Raw genomic sequence first — 10,912 nt, 5'->3', positions numbered from 1 at the left:
TAATGAGGCTGTATAAATAGATAGAGAATCGTTCTTCTGCATGCAGGGTTTTTTCGATAGAGTATCGAAAATCAAAAGGCGTTCAAGAAAAGGAACTTCAAGATCTTTCGCTAGCACGTGGATCGTTAGAGAATTTCCGTTCGTGTGTGTGGATACCGGTAGAGGCGCAACACTTGGGGCGCTCATCCAGACACAATCAGTTGCTGATTTATCTTCAATCTGCAAAAGGTACGTATCGAAATTCCTTTCCAATTTCAATATACACATGGATCCTGTCTAGGGTTCTATATTCCGCTGCGTTGTTTTCGTTGATGAACCCTACACGCGGGTCTCCATAGAAATGCACATTTGGTTTATTAGGTAAGACTATATGTACTCGCAGTATACAATTGGATTCTTCGAGATGTTTCTACCATATATAATTTAAGCATTTCTCGGAGTTAATGGGATGAATTTACTTTTTCTTGGTAAGAAATGTTACTCTCTAATAAAACTTAATTCTATCTTATCTCTTATCAACAAAGAAAGTAAATCTAGAGTGTAATTTAGATCATATAATCGAAATATCCAATTTACTATTCAATCTACAGATTAGTTTCCTTCCCTAAAAGTACGAGCGATTTTGACCCGTTTGAAATTCTCTAACATTTTCCTAATCTAAGAAAAGATATCTAACGTGTATACATTTCCTCATTTGTTAAATTGTGGCATCCCAGACACGCCACTTACTAATGCGTTCTTAATCTTTTCACTTTTAGCACAAGCGGAAGACAAAACACAATCAAATTAAACATTTCTCGATCAGTGGACACATCCACAACAAAATACCACATCTTCATTTCCCACTTTTTATTTATATACAAAAGGTTATTTGGATGACATCCTTTTCAAGCATGATAGCAAAATTTCATCGGGGAGGTCAAAATGGGGTCCTACTCCCCTAATGCAGCTACATCCACAACTCCACTTCTCTACTTGTCGCCACCACCTCCATCACTACTGACACTATCAGGATAAGGGGTCGGTGACATGTTCGAAGATCTGTAAAAAATGTGTCAACGATAAACAGTGAGCGAAAACTCAGCCAAGTAAACTCTATCACGCCATACTAAACGGATAATGACAAGCATTTCAATCGAGTTAAATAGGTAGACAGATGAACCAATTCACATCCAACCATAACATAGAAGACTCCCTTTTTTATTTGAGCGTAATTCACCAGATAAAAGATTGTCGATCGACTAACAGCCATTCACACGAATTCTCATTTGATTTAGTAACTCAGGCCACAACATCCTCCGGGGAACCCAGTTACCCCCCCGGGCATCTCGTACCCATCACGGCACATCTGGGGAACCGTGTTACACCCCCAGGCATCCGAGGGAACCTCGTTACCCCCTCAGGCATCTCGCACCTACCACGGCATCACGAGGACATCTGGGGAACCATGTTACACCCCCAGGCATCCGAGGGAACCCAGTTACCCCCTCAGGCATCTCGCACCTACCACGGCATCACGAGAACATCTGGGGAACCGTGTTACACCCCCAAGCATCCGAGGGAACCCAGTTACCCCCCCCCCCCCCCCGGGCATCCCAACTCCGGGGCATCGTCGTCATGGGGACCGACGGAACAACCACACTTACAATTCCACACCCTTCGGCACATACATTACAGAAATTTAGAATTGTAATTTACAATATTTAATACAAAGGAAACATCTCATCAGAAAGTTCACAGCGTGTACGTTACATCTTCCGAAGACACCCAATCGAAAACTCCGATGTCTCAAATAAGAATCAATGAAACTTGGAATTTTGGCAATACTGGACAGTTTTGTAGACCCTGGGAAATCAATCCCAAAGACATGACAAATGAGTTCCAAAAATTCCGAAATTCTAATATGATATTAACAAGACCTTAACACATATTTTTCATGAAGAACACAATCCCAAAATCCTCCTGGAAAGAGAAATTTTGAGGGCACGAAAAAAGACTAGAACTGGACCGTCGGAACAGTGACACCGAGTTACAAGGAATGCTCTTTTGACACATCAAATGATGTCTAAACACCTTGAAATTTTTATATATTGTACAAAATGGGACTATGAACAAATTTTGTGAAGGAAGTATGATCGAATTCGAAGTGGATATTTTTATAAAAAATTGAGAAGGTCCAGAGGTCACGGTCTCCACCTTAAATACAGTTCTGATCCGGTAAAAGATTGGCCCTTAGAAATATCCATTTGTACTCAGAAAAATATGAAATTTAAGTATGTTGTAAATCAAGATCTTCTGAACAACTTTTAAGAAGAACGTTTAGCCAAATTCGGTCCACAACCGAAGCTGTAAAAATAGAAAACAGTGGATGTCCAGAGAAGTCGGTTTCTGGAACCCGAAACAGACATCAAGAAATGGATTCCCATTGAAGATCCACTACCTTCCAGCCACGAATTCACCATTCTAGGAACTCAAATCAACATGCATGGCCTGTTCCATACTAGTCTAGCACCCTAGACCCACCAAGGTTCGTTCTAATGGATCAACCCTTCAAGGACAGCCGCTGCAACCACTCGGACTCGCCTAACCCCAACTCAGATCAGTTCAAAAGCTTACCCGAGACCCAACCGTCATGCAACCATTAACGTGGTTAGTATAAGGTGATAGAGAGTACTTGCCAGTGAGAGGAAATGGCTGAGATGGCTGAGGCGAAGCTGCTGGTCCGAGGCGGAGACGAAACGGCCGGCTACCGCTGCTGGTCGTGGACAGAGTAGAGGGCGGCAGCTGCTGGTCGGTGGAGGGGCTGTCTTCCAGGCGGCCAGAGAGAGAGACGAGAGAGAGTTGAGCTGAGGCGAGAGAGTGAGTTCGCAGAGAAATGAGAGGGAGTGAGCTGAGGCGAGAGAGAGAGCCGAAGGAGATGCACTTCTCGGATGGCCCTTTAGTTCCCCTTGCATGCATGGGCATGTATGGTGACACTTGGCACCTTTCTCTTGCCAATTGTTGATAAAAAGTGATCATTTCAGTGCCAAGAACTCCACGCGGAAATGCCACATGGACTAGATTTTTTAAATATTGTACCATAAAAGCCACGTATTATTTTTGGCTGGAATTTCAAGCCATTGGCACTTAAGTGATCATTTTTTCTTCGATTTGGCACTTAAGTGATTTAACGAAAACTTACACAACTTTTGTCACTTCTAGTGCTCTTCTGCCGCAAAGGTGCAAAGAAACGTTACGGGGGAGAAAAATAGAAAAAAGAATTGATGGAATTTCTCTCTGTGAAACAGAGGGCTAAAGGAGGAAAGAAAAAAAAAAACTTGGTGATAATTTGTGGAATACTCGGTGAACTAGGATCTTTATTTGAGACTAAATTGACCACTTCAATTGCTTATTTGAGCTATCGTCTACTTTGGGTCCTCTTTTAAGAAAATAGTTTCACTGGCCCTTATTTGAAATTGTTCCCTTAACTTAATTGTCGAGTGATCCGAAAGAATGGTCAAATACGAAGACAACCAAAATGGATCTTCAATATTTGCATTTTTCCCTTCATATCCTCAATTTCAGCACCTCATTTTTCATGTCAACCTAAAGCATACCTAGTTAGAGACGTAAGGCTATCGGGTGTGCCACTCTTTCGGGACCTCGACTTCTCTTATCCATCATTAACCGTTTATCCGACATATACATAAGAAATATGACTATCACATTTGATTACCTAGTTATGGAATACTAGGATGCAGTCGATCGATTTCGACCATTGGAAATTTTCAAGACCGTCCAAAAAGTCAAATACTCAATAATACCAACCCATTTTATTAAGAGCGAAATTCCCTTTTTATTTTTGCTTCCTCTCCTCTCATAGAGGCACAAAACCAGCATACATCAATTGTCCTCATGCAAGTTTTTCTCCTACACACCCACATTTGCCATTTACCAAGGCGGGACGTTGCGGAAAAGGACACTTTCTAATACAAGTTTCTGCAAGTTTTTCTCCTACACACCCACATTTGCCATTTACCAAGGCGGGACGTTGCGGAAAAGGACACTGTCTAATACAAGTTTCTGCAAGTTTTTCTCCTACACACCCACATTTGCCATTTACCAAGGCGGGACGTTGCGGAAAAGGACAACTGTCTAATACAAGTTTCTGCAAGTTTTTCTCCTACACACCCACATTTGCCATTTACCAAGGCGGGACGTTGCGGAAGAGGACACTGTCTAATACAAGTTTCTCCTTGTCCTTTCCGATTATCATTATCCGAGAGATCATAGCTCCCTCTGGTCCATCTCTTGTTTGAGCATGTGAGACGACAAGACCTTTAAAGGAAGGAAAATGTGGAGGAACTCATCAGTAGCAGTTCTACATTTAGAAATGATAATAGTAATTGAGAAAGATGAGAAGAAACCTACCGAATGCAATTACCAATAGAAAGACTATTGCGCTGAGCTTGGTTTGACCCTTCTCCATTTCCAACGATATTTGGCTCGATCGACTGTGTAGGATATATGAGCGTGACAGATACGTGTTTGTGTCCCATTGAAGTAGGTTTATATAGATGTCTAAAGTTTGGTATTTTTGGAGTCTGATTAAATGCAAGATTCAAAAAACTGAGTGGTAATTGACTTGCTACATATTCATATTCTCATAGAGATTTTATCTTTGTTACCTTTATTCGCGGATCTCCATGGAAATGCAGGTTTGCTTTATTAGGTAAGACTATCAGTACTCGCGGTATACAATTGGCTACTTCAAGAATTTCCTACCATAATTTGAGCATTTCTAGGAGTTAATGGGATGAATTTACTATGTTTATGGTAAGAAATGTTACTCTCTAATAAAACTTACTTTTATCTGATCTCCTATTAATAAAGGAAGTAAATCTCTCGGTGGTCCATCTAATGCTAGAGTGTAATTTAGATCGGATGATCGAAATATCTTATTTGGTAATCAATCTACACATTAGTTTCCTTCGCTAAAAGAATATACGATTTTGACATGTTTGGCATTCTCTAATATAATCCTAATATAAGAAAAGATATCTAACACGTGTATATTTCCTCATTCATCAAATGCTCTCTTTTTTCTCTAATTTTTATTGTCTGACCCGACGAATAGATGCAAAATTCATTAGTACCGCGGAAAGTACGAGGGGTGTGAATAATAGAAATCCAACTCATTGGGTTTTAAGCTTTTCCTCTTCAGTGGCTGCTTAATTTGCATGACTCAGCTCTGGAACTTAATTCTTTTTGTTTTGTTGGAGTCTATAATTATTATGAAAGCAAAATTTTAAATTTGACGTCTAACTCATATTTACAAAAATGTCAACGATTTTCCTATCCTTTATTATTTTGTTATCCGTACATCAAACTCTTGTCACAATGTTGGATATTTAAAGTTATCAATTTTCCTATCCTTCTCTCTCCTTGTCCCGCCGGCGCTCTCCGTCGTGCCCGAGGAGTGCACCGCCGAATCCGGCGACTGCATCAACAAGGCCAAGGCACTCCCCCTCAAGATCATCGCCATCGTCTCCATCCTCGTCACGAGTCTGATTGGTGTCTGCTCCCTGCTGTTCACCCGATCGGTCCCGGCCCTCAACCCTGACCGCGACCTCTTCGTCATCATCAAGTGCTTCGCGGCAGGCATCATCCTCGCCACCGGGTTCATGCACGTGTTGCCCGACTCCTTCGACATGCTGTCCTTGTCACGCCCCAAACCTTACGGCGCGCGAGCATCCCAACCGAGGTCGAATTCGTGTGACGTCCTAGGACGCATCGCCGATCCAACACCCAAAACAGAGATCAAGACACATGCGGAAGCAACGTAAACACCCGTACAGTTTAAAACACATGACCAAGGATAGCCCAAACAACAAACAACATTATAAATATACACTTGCATTAACATCAGGGAAACATATACAATATCCATTACACAAAATACATACAAAGAATCAAAAGCGGGTCAACGGCCACTACTGACAAAAAGGGGTAAGTGGCTCGGGCGGTCAGTCGAAACACTAACCTAAGGAAGGGCTCCGGTCAAAAAGGTACTGGCCCGACCTAACTAGGGATGCGGCTAAACCCTAAGGTACCTAGTCTGGGTCGGATCACGAGAACTCAGAACAACTGTCAGACAACTCATCCTCGGAGTCCATGGAATCCAGCTCGGACTCGGCCTCTGCCGACTCGTCCTAAGAATCGACCTCCTCTACCTCGCTCTCCGGCTCGGAGTCCTGCTCCATCGGCTCCGGCTCGCTATCCGACTCCATAGGTTCTGGGTCAGAATCCCAGTCCACCGGCTCCTCATCCATCGGGTTTGGCTCGTCGACCTCCCAGATAACAGGTCCGTGTCCGACGTCAGAATACTCTCCAAATGAAGCCTCGGGGCTCGCCAAGTCTCCATCAGCGCACTGGGGATCTATATCACCTAGCCCATTGAACGAGACATCAAAGGTCCTAAGAGGTCCGAAAGTCCCGATGTAGTCCATGAAGCACCAACCTATGTACTTGTGGGCCTGAAAGTGCTGCTCGCCCACATCGACCCATACTGTAGTAAAATGTCTAATATACGTATCCCCGTTCCCTACGGGGTACTCGGTCACATCCCGGTCTATCCGGGACGGGATCCCAAAACGGATTGTAACTTCTGCCATCCTCAAGGTCGGGGGTCTAAAAATGTGGGTTTTAACAACCGTGAGAACGAATCTCAGCGAGTAAACCCCATAAACCTAAACTAGGCTAACATGCACCTCCTGACAGGTAAACAATCACACGAACAGACCAATAATCAATTGACCTAGGCCCTCGAGCCCAGATCGAGAACACAAATGACCCTGCAGGTTAGGCATATAATAATTGCGATAATGGCACATACGCGAACATACGCGGCCACACGTACGCCATGTACATGCTCATACTCCTTGATGTCTGCATCACACACGATTCACCGACACGCACATGCTTGCACACCTGCCAATGCACTCTTGCACACACATGCCATCAATATGATCGTGCTCATGATTCGGCTCAATTATGCACACTTACACACTGCCAATTTCTCATTTGTAAATAGACCCGCGTAAAACGCATCAGGTCTAACAATATCCAACACTTCCTGGCCCGCATAAAACGCATCAGGCCCAGTGTCTCTAGCCCGCATAAAACGCAACAGGCGCAACACTGATCTCCATATACGGACCGAACCCGCGTAAAACGCATCAAGTTGGCCGTCTTCCGGCAATCCGGGCATCGTCCCGCGTAACACGCATCAGGGCTTATAGTGATCACACGTACACACACCAAATTTTATCTGAACCCCGCGTAAGACGCATCAGGGCGATTAGGTGATCACATGCTCATGTCAGGCATGCATACTTGCACAATTCTCATATCATGCCAATGCTCAGCATACGAAATGTGTGGTCATGCACAATGAGCACTCGATTTCACATAGGCACACAATCAATTAATGCCAACTCAATGTGCATCTCAACATGCTCAATACCACAAATTAACTTGCCCAATTAATCCAATAACTCAATTCAGCCACGATATGATCAACTCACAATTTAGCATGCTCAGAACATCACATTGACATGCCCAATTAATTCAATTAGTCCGATTCGAACACGGCTCACAATTGGCACAAAATTTCCATGCGATTAGAACAATTCAAATACGCATTCGCACGGACCGCCATGCCTCCTCATTCTCGGCCACACATGGCATGCATCATGGCATCACAATAATAATCACCGATCAAGCACGAATCAGCCACTAATCGGACAATACAAGGCATGCTCGGGATTCCACAATTAAACCCTAAATTAACCGAACTTAGGCCAATTAAATCCAATAATTTCAGTCATGAGATAGCCCACTCTAGGGCACTAAACCACATTGAAATCAACATATTAGACTCCCAAATCATCACATAATCCACAACTAATTAATCAACCCACTAATTATCCCTAAATTCCCCTAATTAACCCATAAATTACCCTAAACTTATCTAGAAATGCTAATTAGCCTAATTAGGGTATAGGGTTAATACTCACTTGGGCTCCTAAGCTCCAAACAAGCTGATCGGGAGAGAAAAACGGGCCGGCTGAGCTGGTTTCACGCCGGCGCAAGCAGCGGCGAACGGTGGCTCCCGCGGCGGCGCGAGCGACGCCGTGTGGCTGCTCCGGCGGGGCTGCTCACGCGGCTGGGAAAAGGGAGAGAGAGAATGGGACGGCTGGAAAGGTCGGGTGAGGATGAGAGCGTGGAAGGTGGCTCATGGTGACGAGCATGTATAGCCAGAAGAACAACGTTTGCGTCATTCCCAAAAGTGAGACCATTGACTGTGACCGGGAGATAGGCGTCGTGACCGCGGTGCATTTGCATAGCCATGGCCAGGGCCGCCGCCGCCACCACCACGGAGCGGCAGGGAAGGTAGAGGCCACGAGTTCTCAGCTGCTTCGGTACAGGGTCGTTGCAATGGTAAGATCATACTTTGGATATTGTTAGTATATGTTTTTCACTTAGATTTATTTACTGTATGGTACTACTAAAGTTCACATGGATGCGAAGCTCGAGGACCCGCAAGATAAAGCTTTTCGACCCCACAATCATTATTTCACAAAATGCCATCATTTATTTACAGATGTCGACATAGATGCAAGACTTACTCCATATATTATAGATTTCGTATTATATATATTTTCTACCTCGTGGACCGTTCAAAGAATTATTATTGGCATGCGGGATTTTCTTATTCAGTTTCTGTCAATTTAGGTTTTCTGCGGCACTTGCTTCTGCAGTTAAATGATTAAATATCGACTTTCTTGAAAAGAATTTGAAATCTAGTAACATCCACCAACCACTTTGCCTTTGGTGAATGAACATGGGACATCGGTAGCGAAGAAAAGAAATAAGAGATCATAGTATTTTTAGTCATAATTGAAAGGTAGAAGAGGATTTTTTTAAGAAATCATATCATGGACTTGACAAAGTTTTTGGAAAAAAAAATGCTCCGCACACTATATATCAATCAGAAAGGTTAAAGTTTCAATTTGTGACTTCTTAGGGTCTTTTTTCTTTACTAAAAAAATATTTCTTAGTTTGCTTAAAAAATCCTCAAACTATAAAAAAAAAAAAGCACTGTAAAATTTAAAAATCACGAAGGATTATATAGAATTTCACATGTCAATATTATAAGACTTTAGGTGCTTCAAATTGAACAAAAGTCAAATCACGAGAGTTGCAGAATTCGAAAACAGTGAAATTTGAAAGTTCAATTTTGATTATGCGCATCCGTCCTAATAGCGACCTTCGTAAAATTTGATTTTCTCAAAAGAGACAACGGGCTTTGTATGATGCATCTCTAAGAAATTATTTGGACACCTACTATCTCTTAATTACGACCAAGTATATCTTTACCGCGATGAAGCTATGATATCATAGTGTTGGAAAATTAATATATTAGCTTCAAATGATATCTGTTCTTCATATATAAATTTCTTTTCTAGACATTAAAATTGGGATCGATTGTACTTAGGTGCTGGAGCTAGGAATAGTGGTACACTCGGTGGTGATAGGGCTTGGATTGGGAGCCTCAAGCAATGTGTGCACCATCAGAGGCCTTGTGGCTGCTCTTTGCTTCCATCAAATGTCTGAAGGCATGGGTCTTGGTGGCTGCATTCTTCAGGTAACACTTCAGATCCACAAACCTCCAAACTTTTTCAGTTTATGGCAAAGAAAAACAAATTAATCAGCAGATCTGTTGTTATTTCCATGTTCCCATGTTGGTCCAAGTCGGCTAATTGAATCTTTTGTAAACCCTATAAATAGGCAGAGTACAGGTGGTTGAAGAAGCTGGTAATGGTGTTCTTCTTCTCGGTGACGACCCCGTTTGGGATCGCTCTATCGAGCACGTACCAGGAGATCAGCCCGAGCTCGCTCATCACGGTCGGCCTGCTCAACGCGTCGTCCGCAGGGCTCCTGATCTACATGGCCCTTGTCGACCTCCTCGCCGCCGACTTCATGGGTCCAAAGCTGTAGCGCAGCATCAAGCTCCAGATCAAGTCCTATGCTGCCGTGCTGCTGGGTGCTGGTGGCATGTCTCTCATGGCCAAATGGGCCTGAGTTTGTACTAATTATCCTCAACGAACAAAATGTATAACTGGATGGTTTTTCTGTTTTCTTTTCGCTTTTTGGTTTGTGCTCATGCTACATATGTGTTTGGCTTTTGGATTATCAACAACTGAGGAATATGTCATAAATTGTGTATATGATATGCTCTCATCACATAGAATGCTAACTTATGAACACAGTAAAAGTTTTCTGTTGATCCGCTATAATGCTGTCTTGAAAGGACGAACTAGTCACTTTATAAATGTCGTTTCGCAACACTTGCATCTCGGTCAAGATACCGATAACCAAATAAGGAAGAAAGACGTTCTATTGGTAGGAATCCCTAGATTGTATCTCTTCATTTTAACAAATATAAAGTAAGATAAAAATATCAATCTTTAAATAAATTGCAAGATGATGGAATTAATGTTAATTATAAATTTATATTTCTTTTCAACATAAAAACAGATTTAGTTCAAAGTCGGAAATTAGCATCGTGTACGTATGTCTCGCCACTAAATAAATGGGTGGATATTAAAGCAACATGTGCGTGGAATTCTGCAAAACATCATAGACAACCTATAATCATGTGCGTTATGCTAATATATAGGGAAAAGCCTCCAAAAAGTCAAATACTCAATGAACCCATTTTATTAAGAGCGAAGTTCCCTTTTCATTTTTGCTTTCTCTCCTCTCACCGATGCACAAAACTCTCATACATCAATGGTCCTCATACAAGTTTTTCTCCTTGAGGCGGAACACACGCATTTGCCATTTACCAAGGCGGGACGCTGTGGAA

The 10,912-nt window shown here is 42.5% G+C and overlaps 1 pseudogene; it reads left to right on the top strand.

Annotated features, from left to right (window-relative positions):
• Positions 1-4,685: 4,685 nt before the first annotated feature.
• On the top strand, positions 4,686-10,125 carry LOC130139917 (fe(2+) transport protein 1-like; annotated as a pseudogene).
• Positions 10,126-10,912: the final 787 nt, after the last annotated feature.

This window comes from Syzygium oleosum, unplaced genomic scaffold (genome assembly GCF_021117445.2).
Source record: "Syzygium oleosum isolate NSW1041296 unplaced genomic scaffold, Sole_v2.1 Sole_v2.14, whole genome shotgun sequence".
Taxonomy (NCBI): domain Eukaryota; kingdom Viridiplantae; phylum Streptophyta; class Magnoliopsida; order Myrtales; family Myrtaceae; genus Syzygium; species Syzygium oleosum.
Note: the sequence above shows the minus strand (reverse complement) of the source record. Positions and strands in the feature narration are given on the sequence as shown.